At 51.5% G+C, this 24309-nt stretch overlaps 1 long non-coding RNA gene across 1 annotated transcript in view; it reads right to left on the reverse strand.

Moving 5' to 3' along the window:
- The window catches only part of LOC142930995 (uncharacterized), a 230162-nt gene that overhangs the window by 143557 nt on the left and 62296 nt on the right, over window positions 1-24309 (reverse strand). The gene's annotated exons all lie outside the window — the stretch shown is intronic.

The following is a 24309-nucleotide window of genomic DNA, read 5'->3' on the forward strand; positions in this document are numbered from 1 at the left end:
CACTCTGATGTTGTAGGAGAAAACATTTATTAAAAAGTCTAATAAAATAGAACGTGTTGTCTATATTTATTTAAAGTTGCGCATTTTGATGTGACGTCACAATTCTCAAACCCCCCCCTCCCCCTCGTCATACATCGTCACAAATATCTGACCCCCCCCTAGGTGCGTGACGTCATTTATGGACGGCCCCCTAACCGTACATCATTTCAGCAGTGTGATGTGTAGTGACAGGGTGCCATCTGTTGACCATGAAGGATAACTTACGGGCATGGGTGGGCTATATAACAGCCAACCATAAGGGGAGGGGATCAGTCAGGAAGCTCCTGGAACCTGCACGAGAGTTCTAGAAAGGGGGCGTGGCCAGAGGCGGGGCTTGGCCACGCTGAGGAGTATATAAGGGGGACGTGACCGGAGGTTCGGGGCTGTCGTCGGGTTTCGGGTCCCGGCTGCCGTCGCTGTCTTAGGGGCCGTCCATAAATGACGTCACGCACCTGGGGGGGGGGGGGGTCAGACATTTGTGACGATGTGTGACGATGTGTGACGAAGAAGGGGGGGGGGGTTGAGAAATCTGACGTCACATCAAAATGCGCAACTTTAAATAAATATAGAATTATATTCTTGGTTCTTTCGGTAAAGTCACGTATAAGGGAAACAATAAAACAATAATAAAAATATATATAAAACAATTAAATTCTCACGACGTTTCGACTGCAACACAAGCAATCGTCACCAGGTGTGAAAACCACGGCAATAACATTTTTTTATTTTGCTTGTGTTGCAGTCGAAACGTCGTGAGAATTTTATTGTTTTTTATATTTTTTTATTATGATTTTAATGTTTCCTTTATACGTGACTTTACCGAAAGAACCAAGAATATGAATCCCTGCAGTCGCGAAAGCTTTCAATCAAAAATATAGAATTGTTATAACAACACTAATTGTTAAAACAACACTCCTACAACATCAGAGTGCAGCGCCACATTAAATACGCACTACAATCACAATAGTTTAAAGCGATTTGAAGCATGTTTAATTTTAAAAATGGAAATATGGTTTTGGGGGGGGAGGGTGCAGAGCTTTGTGACGTCACATTTGAGGGGGGGGTCTGACTTTTTGTGACGCCGTGTGACGAAGGGGGGGGGGAGCAGAAATCTTCCAAAATCGCGTGACGTCATTTACGGACGGCCCCTTAGCCGTCATCCTCTTCTTCTTCGTCCGGCCGTGTGGCCGATCCCGCTGTACGGTCCCCATGCATCGTAGCCGTCGCCCCTCTATCTATTAGTCAGCCAGCGACATAGTGAGACGCCGGCGATGTGGCTGTCCGAGTGGATCAGCTGTACGTAGCCCGCTGTCTATGTCGCTCGATGATTATGCCTGCGAGGTGTGAGAAATAAACAAGGAGCGAGGTGTGAGAAGTAAACAAGGAGGGCTCTAGACGTCGTGTGTCGGAAGTCGCTCACCACGTATGCGTTCTCGCAACTTCTTTCGCACCGTACGTAACCAGCCGTGATAATAGGAGGTGCGGGCGAAGAGCAACAAACTAAACACACACAACATAAGTGATTTTGATTTAAAGCTTTCGTGACTGCAGTAATTCATATTCTTAGCTCTTTCGGTAAAGTCACGTTGAAGGGAAGCAATAAAATAATAAAATATATATAAAACAATAAAAATTATCACGACGTTTCGACCATAACACAAACGGTCATCATCAGGTGATCACCTGATCAGGTGATTGTTTCCCTTCAACGTGACTTTACCGAAAGAGCTAAGAATAACATAAGTAATATACATTTTTTAAAACTTTTTTTAAAAACACGCTGTTATGAAATCTACTAGTAACGTAAGAACTCCACGACTCCAGGCAGTGTACCCCAAGTTTGCCACAACGTAAGGAGGCCGTGGCCAATTACAGCCAACGTCAAGTTGACCGTTGACAATTAGCACCCGAGCCGAAACATAACATGTGAAAAATAATGTTAAAAAATATATTTTAATGATATAATATAGTATTGTCATCAGTATGACGTAAGTATACCAAGTTTTGTAGTCGATACCACATTGGGAAGTGGGTTGAAATTGAGTTACAAGATTTGAAGATACAACAACGACAACAAGAGTGTTAAACCAGATATGGTGTAAATACCAAGACGCGTGTGTCAGACGTTGCAACATCCATCATAAAGACAAGCCTGGTGCTATCCTAGCAGGTTCAAGACAGGGCCCTGTAGTTCAATCAGAGCATCATTGCCAACAGTTTCAAGTTTCATTTATTAGGTACTAGCTGTACTACCCGGCTTCGCCCGGCCGCCTTTGTCTCCCCAGTGGCGCTGTTCACACACCACAGCAGTTACTCGTTTGAGGCTGAGTCCACCTAGGGGAGGCCCAGAAGCGGTTGAAATAATCGTCACCGGTGTTGGCTGTGAGCGTGAATCGAACTCGGGTCGCCGGGTTCGTAGCGCGGCGCGCTAACCACTACACTACAATGCGTTACGCTTCCACATGCGCGGGTCACGTGACAGATTTGACGTCACAGCTCACTTGCCGTGCAAAAAATAAATGCATTATTGAGCTCCCCCCCCCCCTAAAAAAAAACAAAAGTGTATTTTTTTAAAATAATTTTTGCATGGTGTACAGTCTGGAAAGTACCCACATGGCAAATTTCCAGTTTGTTGCATGTCGGGAAGTACGCTAAACATTTTGAACAGACACACATAATCACAACTTTGCCTTTTATACATATGGCGATAGCCCTGTGAGCCACGCGGCTCTTGAGTCGGGTGCAACCGCAACAAACAAAAACATGGACAGAGAAACATCTTAAAGCGACGACGTGCAACAGGAACATCCTGGAATAAACCAGCAAATCTTCCCGAAAGAAACCCCCCACCGTATTACAACGCTGCGTGCAAAAATCCCAGTGTGATGCAAGTCAAACAATAACAACAACAACAACAACCATGAGACAATTTAGATTCAAGTTATCAGGCCAACTCCGCACTCCCGCAAGAAACATGGCTTAACCATATGTTTTCGAAATCACCAAAATAAAGCTGTAAAATACAATGTAACAACAGTAATCATAGGAACTTTGATTCAAATGTAACAATAAGCTATACATGCAACATTCATGGGGGTGCCAATAACACCCAGAAGCATGCCGCCGATGAGAACCAGAAGCGTGAAACCGACCAAGTTGCTTAGAACAAATTAGATGCTGGACGACATTGGTCTGGATAACCTAAAGGCACAAATATCTTAAAACACATGCACACAGATTTTTATTTGAAGCTTTCGTGACTGCAGTAATTCATATTCTGAGCTCTTTCGGTAAAGTCACGTTCAAGGGAAACAATAAAATAATAAAATATATAACAATATATGTAAAATAATAAAATATATATAACAATATATTTTATTGTTTCCCTTCAACGTGACTTTACCGAAAGAGCTAAGAATATCACATACACACAGTCGATATTGGAGTATCTTAGTGTGTGCTGTTAGGCCAAAATAATGATTCTGTGTATGGGACACCCACTCCCTCGTGTGCCGTGCCGGCCTTAATAGGCGCTCGCTAACAGCACTTGCCCCGGCAATTTTGAGTAAAGTCCATACGGGGGATCTTTGTGTAGGGATAAACTCCTGATCTTTGTTCGTGGAACACACAGAACGGAGTTTTGCTCGTATTCCAGTAGAGGGTGCCAGTGTATTGCAATGAATATAACACCCGTACCTGCTCATTTACGTGTACATTCCATGTTACTCTGACGGGGACGAGTGCGTGAATTGTATAGATACAGACTACTGTGTACATACATACACATGGGCAGCCTAAGAGCATTTCACAGGGACCGCGTCTGAGAAGTACGTTCGCTGGGGAGAGATGGAGCTATGAAATCATGAATCCTGGAAATGTCGACAGGTTTGGGGAAGGCCTTCATCCAGCAGTGGATTGATCGTGGCTGGTGTTGACGATTACACCTTATCGGCAGGAATGCGCTCCATCTCGTCACCCTTCTACCCCCCCCGCACCTCCGATGAGCACGGTTGGCTACGTACGGTGCGAAAGAAGTTCAACGTACACACGTAAACAGCAGACGAGAGCCTGCTTAGTCCTTGGGTGAGCAACCAATATGCATAGCTGGGGTTATAGGCGGCTCGCGGATCTACGTTGTGATATACGGTAGCTATAAATATATCTGCTCCACGCCTTCACCGATCCGCACTGGCCAAAGTGGTGAAGTATGGTCAAATGACCCCCTCGCTATGGAGGCCCTCACTCAACAGCCACTGTCCGCGCTCAATCGGTGATTGGAGGGCCCATCTTAAACCATCGTTCATGTTTATTTAGACTGACAGAAAATCCGATGAGCTATGAAGCTCCAATTTTGGGCGGGTCGGCAAAATTAAGTGCGCCATACCCAGGTGGCTTTTGTGGAATCGTCAGCACGAGGGAGACAAAGGCGGCCCGGAGTGGTTGTGACCACACTAACCCCATCATAGGCGTACCGTTCCGCTCGTGATAGGTGCTCGCTAACTGCACTTGCCCCAACAGTCTGTGAAAGCTATGGGGGAGATCTTTGTGTGCGAGAGCGGTGGTGCAGCGGTTAGCGCAACGGCGATAGGAAACCCGGCGTCCCGAGTTCGATTCCCGCTCACGGCCAACATCGGCGACGATTATCTGAATCGGTCCTGGGCCTCCTCCCCTAGATCGACTCAGCCTCAAATGGCTACCCGCTGTGCGATGTGGAATCGTCGACACTGGGGAGACAAAGGCGGTCGGGCGTAGTGCTGGCCACCCACCCCACTCGTGTGCCGTGCCGGCCTTCATTCGGTGCTGCTCGCTAGCAGCACTTGCCCCAACAGTCTGTTCAGCCTATACGGGGGATCTGTTTCTTTGTTGTATGTGTGAGAGAGAGAGGGTCCTTGAGTGCATGCGTATCTGTGTGTGTGTGATTGATTGCTTGTGTATGTGTGTGCTTTTGTGTAAGTGCTTGAGAGTGAGTGTGCCTTCCTGTGTAATTTGCTGTGTGTTTTGTAGCGGTTTGCGTTATACACACACACACGCACTAAACGCTCCGAACCCGGCCACCTGAGTTCGATTCGCGCTCACGACCGCCAAACAGCAAGTGGCGATGATCTCTAGGACCAAACAGCAAGTGGCGATGATCTCTAGGACCAAACAGCAAGTGGCGATGATCTCTCGAACCAAACGGCAAGTGGCGATGATCTCTAGGACCAAACAGCAAGTGGCGATGATCTCTCGAACCAAACAGCAAGTGGCGATGATCTCTCGAACCAAACAGCAAGTGGCGATGATCTCTAGGACCAAACAGCAAGTGGCGATGATCTCTAGGACCAAACAGCAAGTGGCGATGATCTCTAGGACCAAACAGCAAGTGGCGATGATCTCTAGGACCAAACAGCAAGTGGCGATGATCTCTAGGACCAAGCAGCAAGTGGCGATGATCTCTAGAACCGGTCCTGGGCCTCCAGCTTCAAGTGAGGACCCTGCCCGGCGCGCGATGTCTGTCTGCTGAATTTCTCTCGCGCCGTTCGTAAGCCAGCCGTGCGAATCGCCGCGAGGGAGACAAAGACGGCCGGGCGTGGTGCTGGCGCTGTGCGGCGCCCTCCCTTCGCGAACAGCACTTGTCCCCTAACAGCCCGTGTAGTCTACACCGGGGGGGGGACCCCCAACAGCCCGTGTAGTCTACACCGGGGTGGGGGGGGGGACCCCCAACAGCCCGTGTAGTCTACACGGGGGGGGGGGGACCCCCGACAGCCCGTGTAGTCTACACCGGGGTGGGGGGGGGGGGCTTGGTCTTTGTGCCTTGGCCCGTTGGGACACTTCACACGGCCTCGACATGCACCTAGCCTGGCACGAGTTAATTTCCTTTGCAATAGACAGCTCCGCGTTGGAATGCACTCGCCATCACCGCTTAGCCTCCAGGCTCTTACAATTACGTCGCTGAATTCACACTGTCGTCTGTTGCTGGCCTACGGGGGGTGTCCGTACAGTTCAACAACAGCAACAGCAACAACCGTGATTCCGCAGAAGAAACTGGAGGAATCCGATGAGCTATCAAGCTCTTGTTCACAGACGGTACAATAACAGCGACGACGCAAAGTGCATCATCACGTGCGAGTTGGCCCAAATTGCCCTCGGAGTTCTCCCAGTTGAAGGGCGAACTCGAGTTGCTCGAAGGGCCCTCCCCCCTCCACCCCCCGGCCGTCATCATCTCGAGTTGGCTATAAAAAGATTAAAGTATATATATATTTTTATATCTATATAATCGAAAATAAATTCGAGTTGATAAGGAAAGCGATGCGTCACGATAGGGCCTGTAAGGCCGTTCCTAGAATCACTCCCCAGCAATGGGCATTCCCAGAAACACTTTACTGGGGGAGGGGTAGACACAGGACAAGGTCCCACTGCTTCTGACGACGTGAACGTTCAACTTTTGTACGTAACGTGTCGCGTCGTTGCGGATGTTGAATTGAATCGGTGTGAATCTTTTTATTTAAGAAAATATTAAATAAATAAAAACACCGGTGTTGATGCACCAGTCACGAATTCGCCACGTTCTGTTTACGTGACCAAACCTTGCTAATTGGCTGTGTCGGGTGGTTGGGTGGGTTTAACGACACAACATTTATATTGACGCGATATAACCCCCCCCCCCCAAAAAAATATATATTATGGATTTTTTTAAAAAACTAAAGTTTGTGTTCTCCCAGGAAGGATCGGTCGGTCTCACTGAGGACCGATTGAAGCGGAACTTGGAACGAAGCCTTCAAGTAAAGGCCCATGTAGGTCAGAACACATTTGTTTGAATCTGTACAGAAATAAAATTTATATATACAGGGAATGTAAGAATAGCAGTTTTTTCAGTTTCAGTTTATTTATTTTTGGTATAGCCCTGTGAGCCATTCGGCTCTTGAATCGGGTGCAACCACAACAAACAACAAACAAAAAAACGAACAAGAATACGTGGAACGGTATACGTGGAGAATGGACAAACAAGAATAGGTTTTACCCTTTCTGACCATACAGCAGGAGGTGATAAGATGTTCAAATACCAAATGGGAAAACCTTTTGCAAGGAATCATGTCACTGCGTTAATCACGCACGGTACTTTGTGTTGAACATGCAAACGAAAACATGCTGCTGATAATGTAAACGTGAGAATATTCAACGTGGTCAGTAGGGTGACTTTAAGACTTTTAAACTCGAACTTATCCCTGACGCTGAGCTCCGCTCAATGGAGCCAAACAACACATCCAGAACCGAATAACACTAAAAGGTCTCTTATAATTTTACGTAAAACGGCGATTGTAATGTAGTCATTGTCAACGTACTTTTCGGGCTGTTAAGCTGTTTTGTCTTCGCCGTTAATTATTTGTCCGAGCTAACTCTTTAGTCGCGGAACATTTGTGTACATTTCACTGAGTAGTTGTTCTGCAGTACGCGTGCACAGTTCTTGAGTTGTGACTTTTTATTTAAGTTCACTGCCCTACTGGACTATTTCGTTGTTTTCGATGACTGTGGTGTCACTCCAGCAAACGAAAAGTCGACCTTGAACTCTTTGTTTTGGTGACATATTCTATGAGCTCGATCCAAATGGTGGTAGTAGTAGTATTATTATGATTGCGCCTAAGAAAATCGGGGTTATCCCTTAAAGCGAAATGAGCCTCCGTAAGATTGGGGTTGTGGCTCGGATTCGTGGTTGTTGTTTTTTTGTTGCAATTCATGGAAACTCGGCGCTTTCGTTTTAGCCGGAACAGTCCGGAACACCATTCCGAGAATGATTTTGGCAGCCACGTCCATTATGGCTTTATCTCGTTCCCGGGACACTGCGATGGGGTGTGCGGTGGTGGTGGTGTGTGGTGGTGTGCGGTGATGGTGGTGTGTGGTGGTGTATGGTGGTGTGCGGTAGTGGTGGTGTGTGGTGGCGTGTGGTGGTGGTGGTGTGTGGTGGTGGTGTGTGGTGGTGTATGGTCGTGTATGGTGGTGTGCGGTAGTGGTGGTGGCGTGTGGTGGTGGTGGTGTGTGGTGGTGTACGATGGTGGTGGTGGGGAGATGTGGCGTAGCGGTTAACGCACTGCGCTACAAATCCGTCCATCCCGGGTTCTATTCCTACTCACGGTGAACACCACTGATGATAATTGTCTGAACCGGTCCTGGGCCTCCCCTAGGTCAGCCCAGCCTCAAATGAGTACCTGATGCTGTGTAGAAACATCGCCACTGGGGAGACAAAGGCGGTCGGGCGTGGTGCTGTCCACCCACCCCCTCGTGTGCCGTGCCGGCCTTCATAGGTGCTACTCGCTAACAGAACTTGCTCCAACAGTCTGTTCAGGCTATAAGGGGGCAGGGGGGGTGTCTTGTCGTCTTGAGGCCACCAGCAGTTTCATATTTGGAAGAAAGAAATCCCACCGACGGTGTTAATTACAACACGGATTCACGTGGAGCTCCTCTAGGTCAACTTAGCCTAAACTGGAGTATCCATTCGTGGCGGCGGTGGTGGTGGTGTCGTTTCCACGACGGTGTGCACTTGGTGGTGTGTGGTGGTGGTGGTGGTGGTGGGTGGTGTGTGGTGAGTGGTGGTGGTGGTGTGTGGTGGTGGTGTGGGGTGGTGGTGTGTGGTGGTGGTGGTGGTGTGTGGTGGTGGTGTGTGGTGGTGGTGTGGGGTGGTGGTGGTGTGTGGTGGTGGTGTGTGGTGGTGGTGGTGTGTGGTGGTGGTGGTGTGTGGTGGTGTGTGGTGGTGGTGGTGTCCGCCCCCTTAGCGCACTGCCTCTTCACGAGCGAGCTATAATAGGTGCTGGCCAGCAGCACTTTCTGATAGCGTTCCCACCACACCACCACACCACCACGCCACCACACCACCACACCACCACACCACCACGCCACCACACCACCACGCCACCACAACCCCGCTGCTGCCGCCGCCGCCGCGGCGCGGGTGAGAGGAGATTGCGATCCGGGGAGATTTGGCACCGGACTCGACGTTCCGGATCCGCGGCGCGCGCAGCCGCGCCGGGTTTTGTTTGTAGTTGGTGGCAGCCGAGTGTTTTGGCAGCTCGTCAGAGAGACTTTGGAGGATTTCTAAGAAACGGGGAACACGTGAGTTGGCGTGTGTGTCCTAATGTGCACGTGTGCGTGCGTGCGCGTGTGTGCGCGTGTGTGCGTTAATGTTCGCGTGCGGGAGCGGTTGTGTAGTGGTTAGCGCGCTGCGATTGTGTGAACCGATACTGGGCCTCCCCTAGGTCGGCTCAGCCTCAAATGAGTACCTGGTGTAGCGGTGTGTAGTAAAACATTGCTATTGGCCGGGCGTGGTGCTGGCCACCCACCCCCTCGTGTACCGTTCCGGCCTTCATAGGTGCTGCTCGCTAACCGCACTTGCCCCAAGAGTCTGTTAAGGCTACACGGGGAATCTTTGTTTTTTTTGTATACGTGTGTATTAATGTGTGTGTGTGTCTCAATGTGGGAAGGAGCAGGAGTGTAGCGGTGAGCGCGCTGCCCGGCGACCCGGGTTCGATTCCCGCTCACGGCCAACACCAGTGACGATTATCTGAAACGGTCCTGGGCCACCCCTCGGTCGACTCAGCCTCAAATGAGAACCTGATACGGTGTGTAAACATCTCCACTTGGGAGACAAAGGCGGCCGGGCGTGCTGCTGGCCACCCACCCCCTTGTGTGCTGTTCCGGCCTTCATAGGTGCTCGCTAACAGTACATTCTGTTAAGTATGTGTTTGTGTGAGAATGTATGTGTGTTAATTAAATTGATAAGCTTGTGCCGGAGGCCCCGGGGGGACAGGCGTCTATGACGTCTCCTGGCCAAACCCTATTTGGAGGAGCCAGGAGATTGAATCCTTACCCTCGGGGCTCCTCCAGAAATAACATAAAACCACTACGGGTGGCCACGTGGAATGTTCGAATGCTCACTGCGGAGGAGAGGCTGCCACTCCTCTGCCAGGAGCTGGACCGGTACCGCCTGTATCTCTGTGGTATTCAGGAGGTCTGGTGGACCGGCTCTGGCTCCTGCCACCATGAGGAGTGGACAGTCCTCGACTTGGGGCAAGAGACTGCCAAACAACAGGGAGTGGCTCTTCTTCTGAACAAAAGAATGAAGGGGGCGTGGGAGCTACAGCATCCCACGTTGGAGAATGAGGAGGCTTACCGCAGCCTTCACTCAGAGGTTCGGAGAGCCATGAGGCGCTGCATGGATGAGTGGTGGTCACGGGTTGCTGAGGAGATGGAGTGCCTCAATGGCCCGCAATCACAATTCACTCTTTAACTCCATCCAAAAAGTAACCTGCAGCGCCACACCTTATTACCATCACCCTCAGGAACAAGTTTGCAGATTTGCTGAGCATTTCTTGCGGTCCTGGGGGAGTGGAAATCCCTCAACCTGGAAAACATCGTGGGACAAAGTGGGGATGACTCTACTAAGGCTGCGGTGCCTCAAATATTGGAAAAAGAAGTCACCCCCTGTGAGTGGCTGGCTGAGGTGCCATCTATTGAGGAAGTACTGAGGGCGATCTTGAGTCTGAGACGAGGAAAGGCACCAGGCAGAGATGATCTCCCAAGCGAAATGCTCAGGGTGGCGTTTGTGCACTGACTGCCCTACATAACATTATAACAGTCTGGACCACTGGATGGATTCCGCAGGGTTTGAAGGATGCCCTGGTGGTCTCCTACTTTAAGATCGGGCACATGCACAGACAAATCCTTGAAAGATCTGGACAAAGTCCCATCGGTGAGCTCCTCCGGCAGGCAAGGCTGCGTTGGCTGGGTCATGTAGCCCGCATGCCCAGCCACCGCATGCCTAAACAGCTTTTGTTCGGCCGGATCGAGGGGGCTAAACGGGCGTGGCACGGGCTCGAGAAGAGATGGAGTGATGTGGTACAGGAGGATGTGGAGATGAGTGGACTTGCCGATGACTGGTACCAGCGGTGTCAAGATCGGCCTCTGTGGAGGAGGCTCGTGAAGGACGCTACTGGGCAGTTGGAGGCAGTCGCCCTCCAAAAACAACGGAGGGCGGAGGAGCGACGCTCATAAGAACGAGCGAAGCGCCGGGTGGCTAAAGCACAGCAGGTTGGCACAGTAGGGGGCACAGGTGGTGCATCAGCCAGTCGTCTCAGTCAGTCGACCCGTGGCACCTGGGTCTGCCCCGTGACCTCCTGCCAGCGGGCGTTCGACACTTCACGTGGCCTCAACGTGCACTTAGCCTGGCACAAGCGTCGTGGTGACGTCACCGCCACTTAGTGGCGAATGGCGGTTGTTGTTAATGCATACGTGTATGTGTGTGCATCTAAACGTAGACGTGTGTACACGTGTGTATGTATACGTTTGTGTTAATATGTAAGTATATTAATACATGCGTTCGTGTGTGTTTTGTGTGTATCTTTATTGTGTCCTAATCGATACGTGTGTTCATGTTGTGTGTGAGTGTTAATGTGTGTGCATGTTTATGTGTACATGTTTGTATTTGTGTATTAATACAGAAGTGCTTATTGTACAAGTGTACGTGTGTTAATAAATGTATACTTGTGATTACGTTGACGCATGTGTATATCCGTGTGTCGCTGTGTGTGTGTTTGTTTGTTTTTGTCTGTGTTCATGTACTGCATGCGTGTGTGATTGTCTGCATGTGTGTTAACGTATGGCGCTGTGTAACAAACATCGCAACTGGGGAGACAAAGGCGGCCGGGCGTGGTGCTGGCCACCCACCCCCCTCTCGTGTGCCACCGTGTCGGCCTTCATAGGTGTTGCTACTCGCTCACAGCACTTGCCCCAACACTCTGTTGCAGGCTACACGGGGGGAGGGGGGTGTTGGTGTATATGTGTGCTTCTGTGCGGTGTGTGTGTGTTAACGTGTGTGTTGATCTGAGTTACCTGTATGTGTGTATGTTGAACGTCTTTCGCACAGTACGTAGCCAACCGTGCTCATCGGAGGTGCGTGCGGGAATGTTTACGTAATGCGTCCTGAACACACAACAACAAAAGCATGAGCGCGCAGACGTTTGTGTGTGCTAATGTTCGCAATAGTCACGTGTACGTACACGTGTTTACGTGTGTGTGTACAGCCTTAAATCAGTACTCGGTATGCGGTGTGTGTAAAACATCAGCACTGGAGAGACAAAGGCGGCCGGGCGTGGTGCTGGCCCACGCAACCGTGCCGTATCGGCCTTTAACAGTAGAAACTAGCTGACTGCACTTGCCCCCACCAGCCTGTCAAAGGCTATACGGGCTGGTGGAATCATCTTCTGTTGTATGGGTAGTGATTGTTTAAACTCCAGTGCGTTATGTGCCGGATCGATCGCGGGTTTGACATCGGTTGGCGAAGCGATCGATGAATCTTGAACCGCGTGACGGGCACGGACACCTCGTTCATCAACGAGCAATGGATGACGGGCGTGGTGAAGTATGGCTCAACAATCCCAGGCGAGGCCTTCGTCCAGCGAGTGGATTGACAGAGGGGAGCGTGGATCAGTAAAATGTTGCGTGCGCACGTGTGCTCAGAGTTATGTCTGTTGGGAAACTCAAAAGATGAATGACACAAGCTTATCATGCGCATACAAGTGAACCTTGTGGCGGTACCCCCGGTACCCATAGCACCCTAGGGTACCCACAGCACCTCGGGGTACCCACAGCACCTCGGGGTACCCATAGCACCCTGGGGTACCCATAGCACCTCGGGGTACCCACAGCACCCCGGGGTACCCACAGCACCCCGGGGTACCCATAGCACCTCGGGGTACCCACAGCACCTCGGGGTACCCACAGCACCCCGGGGTACCCATAGCACCTCGGGGTACCCACAGCACCTCGGGGTACCCACAGCACCCCGGGGTACCCACAGCACCTCGGGGTACCCACAGCACCCCGGGGTACCCACAGCACCCCGGGGTACCCACAGCACCCCGGGGTACCCACAGCACCTCGGGGTACCCACAGCACCTCGGGGTACCCACAGCACCTCGGGGTACCCACAGCACCCCGGGGTACCCACAGCACCCCGGGGTACCCACAGCACCTCGGGGTACCCACAGCACCCCGGGGTACCCACAGCACCTCGGGGTACCCACAGCACCTCGGGGTACCCACAGCACCCCGGGGTACCCACAGCACCCCGAGGTACCCACAGCACCCCGGGGTACCCACAGCACCCCGGGGTACCCACAGCACCCCGGGGTACCCACAGCACCCCGGGGTACCCACAGCACCCCGAGGTACCCACAGCACCCCGGGGTACCCACAGCACCCCGAGGTACCCACAACACCCCGGGGTACCCACAGCACCCCGGGGTACCCACAGCACCCCGAGGTACCCACAGCACCCCGGGGTACCCACAGCACCCCGGGGTACCCACAGCACCCCGAGGTATCCACAGCACCTCGGGGTACCCATAGCACTCCGGCTCTCGCACAATGTCCGTGATGCAGCCACGTGTAGTCTGTTGATGGTGGACGATGTGGCAGTCGACTCATCTCGACGAGCCGTACTCACGATGCACCACCACCACCACCGCCACGGTGCGTGCCGCGAGCGTTCAGGGTTTCGGCGGAATCGTCCTCGCTGCGTTTCGACATCGCGGAGTGTGGCACCGATGTCGGATTGACTGGTACCCCAGTCGCGGAGTGAAGTAACACCCCTGGACAAAGATAGTGTCCCAGAAATAACATTTTTAATTGCCTCGGCCCATTTTGTATTATTGGGTACCCCGGGGTCGCGCCATGAGGATTATAAAAAATGTTTGTACCTCGTATGTACTTGTGGACTGTATATATATGTGTACACACATCACACACAGACGTACAAATCGATATTTCTAACAATCTTCTATGATCACGCAATTAGTACATGTTAATCTGTTGTCGTCAATCCACAGCCTAAAACACCCTTATTGGGTACATACGAGGTTATTTAAACCATACTTCCCCACTCTGGTCAGTGCGGGTATATGTGTGTCGCGAATTGGGAGCGGTGGCGCAGTGGTTAGCGCTACGAACCCGGCGACCCAATGTTCGATTCCCGCTCACGGCCACCAACACCCAGTGACGATTATCTGAACCGGTCCTGGGCCTCCCCCTAGGTCGACTCAGCCTCAAATGAGTAACCCGGTGCGGTGTGCAAACATTGCCACTGGGGGGGAGACAAAGGCGGCTGGGCGTGGTGCTGGCCACCCACTCCCTCGTGTGCCGTGCCGGCCTTCATAGGTGCTCGCTAACGGACACTTGCCCCTACAGTCTGTTAAGGCTACACGGGGGATCTTTGTATTTGAGTCGCGAACAGCACTTTCCCCAACACCCGGCTGCGGCTACACGGGGGACCTTTGCCGGGTTGGTGTATTCGGCGTTAGCTGGCAGCCCCTGCAAGCCCCCACTGCAGTACACACCCCACACACCACACACACCCCACACACACACACCCCACACACACACACCCCACACACACACCCCACACACACACACCCCACACACACACCCCACACACCCCACACACACACACACACCCCACACACACACACCCCACACACACACACCCCACACACACCACACACACCACACACACACACCCCACACACACACCCCCCACACACCACACACACACACCCCACACACACACACCCCACACACACCACACACACACACCCCACACACCACACACACACACCCCACACACACCACACACACACACCACACACACACACCCCACACACACACACCCCACACACACACACCCCACACACACACCACACACCACACACCACACACACACACCACACACACACACCCCACACACACACACCCCACACACACACACCCCCCACACACCCCACACACACACCCCACACACCACACACACACACCCCACACACCACACACACACACACCACACCACACACACACCCCACACACACACCACACACACACCACACACCACACACCACACACACACACCACACACCACACACACCCCACACACCACACACACACACCCCACACACACACACCCCACACACACACACCCCACACACCCCACACACACCCCACACACACACACACACCACACACACCACACACACACACCCCACACACACCACACACACGCCACACACACACACCCCACACACACACCCCACACACACCACACACACACACCCCACACACACCACACACCCCACACACACCACACACACCCCACACAAACCCCACACACACACACACCACACACACCCCACACACCCCACACACACACACCCCACACACACCCCACACACACCACACACACACACCCCACACACACCCCACACACACACCACACACACCCCACACACACCCCACACACACACCACACACACACCACACACACCCCACACACACACCACACACACCCCACACACACCACACACACACACCACACACACACACCCCACACACCCCACACACACCCCACACACACACACCACACACACCCCACACACACACCACACACACACCACACACACACACACCACACACACACCCCACATACACCCCACACACACACACCCCACACACACACACCCCACACACACCCCACACACACACCACACACACCCCACACACACACACCCCACACACACACCCCACACACACACCACACACATCCCACACACACACCACACACACCCCACACACCCCACACACCCCACACACACCACACACACCACACACACACCCCACACACCCCACACACACCCCACACACACACACACACCACACACACCACACACACACACCCCACACACACCACACACACGCCACACACACACACCCCACACACACACCCCACACACACCACACACACACACCCCACACACACCACACACACCACACACACCCCACACACACCACACACACCCCACACACCCCACACACACACACCCCACACACACCCCACACACACCACACACACACACCCCACACACACCCCACACACACACCACACACACCCCACACACACCCCACACACACACCACACACACACCACACACACCCCACACACACACCACACACACCCCACACACACCACACACACACACCACACACACACACCCCACACACCCCACACACACCCCACACACACACACCACACACACCCCACACACACACCACACACACACCACACACACACACACCACACACACACCCCACATACACCCCCCACACACACACACACACCCCACACACACCCCACACACACACCACACACACCCCACACACACACACCCCACACACACACCCCACACACACACCACACACATCCAACACACACACCACACACACCCCACACACACACCACACACACCCCACACACACACACACCACACACACCCCACACACAGATCTCCCCCACAACAACCAAACCCCACCCACGTGGATCCTCTCGCGGAAACCGTGAGCGCTGTGAGCGCTGTTAGCGAGCGCCTATTAAGGGGAGTCGCCTTCGTCAGGTTTCAGATATCACGAACCGCTCGTGATATATCGTGGCATTTACTCTATGTAATTACTCTATTTAATTACTCTATTTAACCCCGTAGCTGATAGAAACAAAGATACGGATCGCCCCGTGTAGGCTCAACAGACTGTAGGGGCAAGTGCTGTTAGCGAGCAGCACCTATGAAGGCCGGAACGGCACACGAGGGGGTGGGTGGCCAGCACTACGCCCGGCCGCCTTTGTCTCCCCAGTGGCGATGTTTACACACCACACGAGGTACTCATTTGAGGCTGAGGCGGCCTAGGGGAGTCTCAGGACAGGTTCAGATATGACCTTCTGAGACACACACACACGTGCGTGTGTGTGTGTGCGTTCACGGGTGTAAGAAGAGTTGCGGTATCACACCCACTCCGACCTTTCTTGGAAAACTCTTCCCGCTCCACCCCTCCCCCACCAAGCCCCCCCACCCCTCCCCCACCCCTCCCCCACCAAGCCCCCCCACCCCTCCCCCACCCCTCCCCCACCAAACCCCCCACCCCTCCCCCACCCCTCCCCCACCAAGCCCCCCCACCCCTCCCCCACCAAGCCCCCCCACCCCTCCCCCACCCCTCCCCCACCAAACCCCCCACCCCTCCCCCACCCCTCCCCCACCAAGCCCCCCCACCCCTCCCCCACAAAGCCCCCCCACCCCTCCCCCACAAAGCCCCCTCCCCCGCGCACACAAAGGCTATTTAAAGCGGCGTGGTTTCCTAAACCGCAATGCTATCACGAGCATCATCGCCACCATCCCCCACCATCACCATCCCCCACCACCACCCCCACCACCATCCCCCACCACCATCCCCCACCACCATCCCCCACCACCACCCCCACCACCATCCCCCACCACCATCCCCCACCACCATCCCCCACCATCACCACCACTACTACCATCATTCCATCTTGTCTACACCACCACCACTACTACCATCATTCCATCTTGTCTCCACCATCCCCCACCACCACCACCACTACTACCATCATTCCATCTTGTCTACACCACCACCACCACTACCATCATTCCATCTTGTCTCCACCATCACCACCACCACTACCATCATTCCATCTTGTCTCCACCATCACCACCACCACTACCATCATTCCATCTTGTCTCCACCATCACCACTACCATCATTCATCTTGTCTCCACCATCCCCCACCACTACTACCACTACCATCATTCCATCTTGTCTCCACCACCACCACTACTACTACCATCATTCCATCTTGTCTCCACCACTACCACTACCATCATTCCATCTTGTCTCCACCATCACCACCACCACTACTACCATCATTCCATCTTGTCTCCACCATCACCACCACTACTACCATCATTCCATCTTGTCTACACCATCACCCCCATCATCACCACTACTACCATCATTCCATCTTGTCTCCGCCATCACCACCACCACTACCATCAATCATCTTGTCTACACCATCACCCCCATCATCACCACCACTACTACCATCATTCCATCTTGTCTCCACCATCACCCCCATCATCACCATCATTCCATCTTGTCTCCACCATCACCCCCATCATCACCATCATTCCATCTTGTCTCCACCATCACCCCCATCATCACCACTACCACCATTCCATCTTGTCTACACCATCACCCCCATCATCACCACCACCATCATTCCATCTTGTCTCCACCATCACCCCCATCACCACCACCACTACCATAATTTCATATTGTCTACACCATCACCCCCATCATCACCACCATCACTCCATATTATTTCCACCGCCATCAACATCACCACCACCATAATCACTCCATATTCGCTCCATCTTCACTGCCATCACCACCACCATTACTCAATATTCTCTCCACCATCACCCCCATCACCACCACCATCACTCAATCTTCTCTCCACCATCACCACCACCATCGTCACCCCATCGTACCTTTTGGTACGGAAAGGCGATGCCTATTGTCTTAGACGATCCATGCCGATGTCTCTGTGCACGTGAATGTCTGACACTGGTGGTGAGGCGAGGCCCTAGGAAATGCTGCTGCTGCCTCTGCCCAATCAGGTTGCAAAGACAATGCAAATATAATAATAACCAGAGCACGTTTTGCTTGCGTGTCCACCACAGGAACCGCGTGTGGTCATATTTCTTTGTTTGAATTGCCAGAAAGGGTAAATCCTATTATTGTTTTTCTCTCTCGTCTCATTGTATTTGTTGTGCTCGCGGGTAAAGGCCCGCACTGGGGATACAAAGGCGGCCGGGCGTGCTTTCCGTGCTCGGTACGCCAAGAAGATCTGTATCGGTGCTGGGCTCACGTCGCTTTTCCCCCGACAGCTCGCTGTTAAACGGGGGCTGCTGCTGCTGAACCTTTTAGGTTTGATTGCGCGAGTGAATCAGCCAACACTGTTGCTACTCTATAGAAGAAGGAAACCCTCCTGACCCTGCCCCCTCTCTCTCGGCACTCGGCCTAAATTAGCGCAGGTGTTTAAGGGTCGGCACTGGGGAAGACAAAGGCGGCCGGGCGTGGGGGGGCTACACGGGAGGTGTTTATCATTGTCACACGGCGTGTGTGTGTCAGGGGTAAAGTGAGGTGAGGCTGTGTGCGCGTGTGTCTGTGCGAGTCTGTGTATGTATAGCAACACCAGTGACACGAGGGAGTAGGTGGCCAGCACCACGCCTGGCCGCCTTTGTCTCCCTAGTGGCGATGTTTTTACGCACCGCACCAGGTTCTCATTTGAGGCTGAGTCGACCTAGGGGAGGCCCGGGACCGGTTCAGATAATAGTCACTGGTGTTGGCCGTGAGCGGGAATCGAACCCGGGTCGCCAGGTTCATAGCGCAGCGCGCTAACCGCTACACTATCGCTCCCCACTACGTATTCACACACACACACGTATTTACACACACACACGCGCGCCTCACCCCAGCCGACATCCCCGCACGCCACTTACCACCACCACCACAGCGACCCGGGGCCTGCTGGGTGTGAGTGCCGTGAGGGAGCACCCGGCACCTGCACCCGGCACCCGGCACCTGCACCCGGCACCCGTGATGGGGGGTCCGGGTCAAGTCCATGACAAGCCGCTGACGTTATGCGTGGCTATTACTTTATTTTACCCCGTACATTATGGAAACAACGATCAACAGATCCCCCCGTGTAGCCCGCAAGTGCTGAGAGGGTGGGTGGCCAGCACCACGCCCGGCCGTCTTTGTTTCCCCGAGTGGCGATGTTTACTACACACGCCGCCGTAACGGGGTTACCCATTTGAGGCTGAGTCGACCTAGGGGAGGCCTCGGAGCGCACCTTCGCCCCCCACCCCAACTCTCTCCCCACTCCCACTTGCATTTGAAAACAAAACATTTGGAGGCTGCGTCTTTACAATCCGCTAGTGGTAACTACTACACATGTCGGAGTTACTACTACATGTAGTAGCTACTACTAGTACTAGTTACTACTACATGTAGTAGCTACTACATGTAGTAGTAGTAGTAGTACTAGTTACTACATGTAGTAGTACTAGTTACTACTACATGTAGTAGTAGTTACTACTACTACATGTAGTAGTAGTAGTAACTACATGTAGTAGTAGCTGCTACTACACGTGTAGTAGTAGCTACTACTACACATGTAGCTACTACACTACACGTGTAGTGTAGTAGCTACTACACCACTACACGTGTAGTGGTAGCTACGGGCCCCGCACTTTCAAGGGCCCCGCGCTAAACGCTTTCAAGCTATCAATTCCGCTTCAGTGATTCTGCACGTGCTCTATTACTATAGTACTATACCGCCTTCGACTTTTATGAACGACAGGGTGTTTAAAGTTAGCGAATTGTCGTATTGCCTGGCTGTATAGCAAATGAAAAAAATACAACGACTTTACTATGCAAGATAAACATTTGTGTTTTATTATTGATGTTTATATATTTTATTTAAGGCCCCTTTTTAGCATCATGCTACAGTGCCCGGCACCAGCTTCATCCGGCACTAGGGGGGGTGGGTGGGTGCGCGTCTTAACCGGAGCGTTATCTTGAGATCATCTTGAGAATGCGGTTCAATGTTCGGTCAGCGTTGCCGGTTCGGCAAGAGATGGATCAGTTTGGTGGTGGTGGTGATTGGAGTGAGAGGGGTGATTTGAGGTGAGCTGGAGCTGTGATGTTTGTGTGTCTGTGTGCATATGTGTGTGTGTGGCCGTGCCTGTGGAATATTCGTGCGCGTGCGTAAATACGAGTCGAGTCGCACACGGCAAACATCAGCGGCGATAGTGAAGGTATCAGAACCACGCCTCACCAGCACCGCAATCCCAAAACATCCCTAGCAGTGGTAGGAATAGGTTTTACCCTTTTAACTGGCACAAAAACGGACACCTTTATTCAAGGCATCATGTTTGCAATAACCACAACACAAGCAGTCAAAATGCAAACAAAAAAGACAACTCTGCTAATAATAATATGCACTGTCCTTGAATTTGATTGGTTCACACCCGAGACAGCTTTTCTTAGAGCCCTTTAGTCTCCACTGGTGTTGGACCAGAAGACGCCAAAAGGCGTACAACTCAAAAACAGCGCACCATCAGAGTATTGAGGGCTCGGGGTGAGCATTTACATTATGAGATCTCCTTTGCCAGTAACAAGATATAGGAATGAAGGTGTCAGTTTTTGTGCCAGTTAAAAGGGTAAAACCTATTCCTATATCTTGTTACTGGCAAAGGAGGTCTCATAATGTAAATCCCTAGCAGTGGTGGCGTCGGCGGCGCTGTGTCTCGTGGGACCGTCTCTGACACGGCCATCGTGACGCGCGTGGAGCGAAGGGGACGTTCCACTTGGGACCGGACAGACCCCTTGACTCGGTGCCGGATGAAGCTCGTGCAGGGCCTGGAGCACGTGATGTTATAAAGGGACCCAAAATGGAAAAAAAAACACACGTGAATATTAAAACACATGCAAAACATTTTATTGTATTGTAATAGTAAAGTAATTGTATTTTTTTCATTCGCTATACAGCCATAGCAATACGACAAATCGCTAACCTTAAAAGCCCAGTCGTTCATACAAGTCGAAGGCGGTATAGTACTATAGTGATGGAGCTAGTGCAGAATCACTGATCCGGAATTGACAGCTTGAAAGCATTTAGCGCGGGGCCCTTGAAAGTGCGTGGCCCGCAGCTACTACTACACGTGTCGTACTACACGTGTAGTAGTAGCTACTACTACACGTGTAGTAGTAGCTACTAATGTAGGTGCGTATGTAGCTACTAATATAGGTACATATGTAGCTACTAATATAGGTACATATGCAGCTACTAATATAGCTACATATGTAGCTACTAATATAGGTACATATGCAGCTACTAATATAGCTACATATGTAGCTACTAATATAGGTACATATGCAGCTACTAATATAGCTACATATGTAGCTACTAATATAGGTACATATGCAGCTACTAATATAGCTACATATGTAGCTACTAATATAGGTACATATGCAGCTACTAATATAGCTACATATGTAGCTACTAATGTAGGTACATATGTAGCTACTAATGTAGGTACATATGTAGCTACTAATGTAGGTACATATGCAGCTACTAATGTAGGTACATATGCAGCTACTAATGTAGGTACATATGCAGCTACTAATGTAGGTACATATGCAGCTACTAATGTAGGTACATATGCAGCTACTAATGTAGGTACATATGCAGCTACTAATGTAGGTACATATGCAGCTACTAATGTAGGTACATATGCAGCTACTAATGTAGGTACATATGTAGCTACTAATGTAGGTACATATGTAGCTACTAATATAGGTACATATGTAGCTACTAATATAGGTACATATGTAGCTACTAATATAGGTACATATGTAGCTACTAATATAGGTACATATGTAGCTACTAATATAGGTACATATGTAGCTACTAATATAGGTACATATGTAGCTACTAATATAGGTACATATGTAGCTACTAATATAGGTACATATGTAGCTACTAATATAGGTACATATGTAGCTACAAATAAAGGTACATATGTAGCTACTAATGTAGGTACATATGTAGCTACTAATATAGGTACATATGTAGCTACTTTTGAGACGAGGATAATCCGGCACTGCCTGGACTCAAACCCACGGTCTCGGACGTGTCTGGCTTTCGTGACCTCGACCCGGCCACTTGCGAGCACTCCACAGCCGCTCCGAGCGTCTTTCACCTCCTGCCCACGTGGGTGGGTTTTTTATGGTTTAATTGCTAATGCGAGGTTACGAAGAGGCACGGGGAGGGGGGGGCTGAAGGGGGTGCGCTCGTGATTGGCTGAAACGCGACGGATGCTGACACACCTCCACCACCACCACCTCCACCACCACCAACAACAACAACCGCCATTCGCCACTAAGTGGCGGTGACGTCACCACGACGCTTGTGCCAGGCCATGTAAACCTTCACCACCACCTCCTCCACCACCTCCTCCTCCACCACCACCACCTCCACCTCCTCCACCTCCACCACCTCCACCACCATCACCTCCACCACCTCCACCACCACTACCTCCACCACCTCCACCACCACCACCTCCACCACCACTACCTCCACCACCTCCACCACCACCTCCACCACCACCTCCACCACCTCCACCACCTCCTCCTCCACCACCACCTCCTCCACCACCACCTCCTCCACCACCTCCTCCACCACCACCTCTTCCACCACCTCCTCCACCACTACCTCCTCCTCCACCACCGTCATCAGCATCATTTCGAGGATCATCGTAGTCACGATTTACATCATCATTTACATAATTTACATAATCATTTACATCATCATTGACATCATCATCGTCATTTACATCATCATCGTCATTTACATCATCATCATTTACATTATCATCATTTACATCATCATCATTTACATCATCATCATTTACATCATCATCATCATTTACATCATCATTTACATCATCATTGACATCATCATTAACATCATCATCATTTACATCATCATTGACATCATCATTAACATCATCATCATTTGCATCATCATCATTTACATCATCACCATTAACATCATCATCATTTACATCATCGTCTTAAGTCAAGTCAGCGTTGGATTGATGATCCGGAACTTCACGGCGCTCATCCAACGTCAGCGTCACCCGCTGTCACCATCGTCAGCATCATCAATGTCATCCGTGCTCGATCCCCCGATAGATGGAAATCCTCCCCCCCCCCCCCCCCCCCCACTAAGCCGCCATCATCATCACACACGAACCACGTTCATCATCAACATAATCATCATCACACACGAACCGTGTTCATCATCATCACACACGAGCCGTGTTCATCATCATCATCATCACACACGAACCGTGTTCATCATCAACATCATCATCACACACGAACCCTGTTCATCATCATCATCATCACACACGAACCCTGTTCATCATCATCATCATCACACGAACCGTGTTCATCAACATCATCATCACACGAACCGTGTTCATCATCAACATCATCACACGAACTGTGTTCATCAACATCATCATCACACGAACCGTGTTCATCATCATCACACGAACCGTGTTCATCAACATCATCACACGAACTGCGTTCATCAACATCATCACAGTTCGCTGTGCTACTCATCGATAGACTTTTGCCCCGCGCACTCAACGCGAGCATGTGTGTGCATGTGTGTGTGTGTCCGGCAAAACAACCCCCTACCTCCTCGCGGTGCCGGACGGGCAACTCTGTCGTGGACAGTGCTGTGGGGGGAGATCCAATTTTGATTGGCTCCTC

Source organism: Petromyzon marinus, chromosome 46, assembly GCF_048934315.1.
Source record: "Petromyzon marinus isolate PM22_M1 ecotype Great Lakes invasive population chromosome 46, UKy_Petmar_22M1.pri1.0, whole genome shotgun sequence".
In the NCBI taxonomy this organism is placed as follows: Eukaryota; Metazoa; Chordata; class Hyperoartia; order Petromyzontiformes; family Petromyzontidae; genus Petromyzon; species Petromyzon marinus.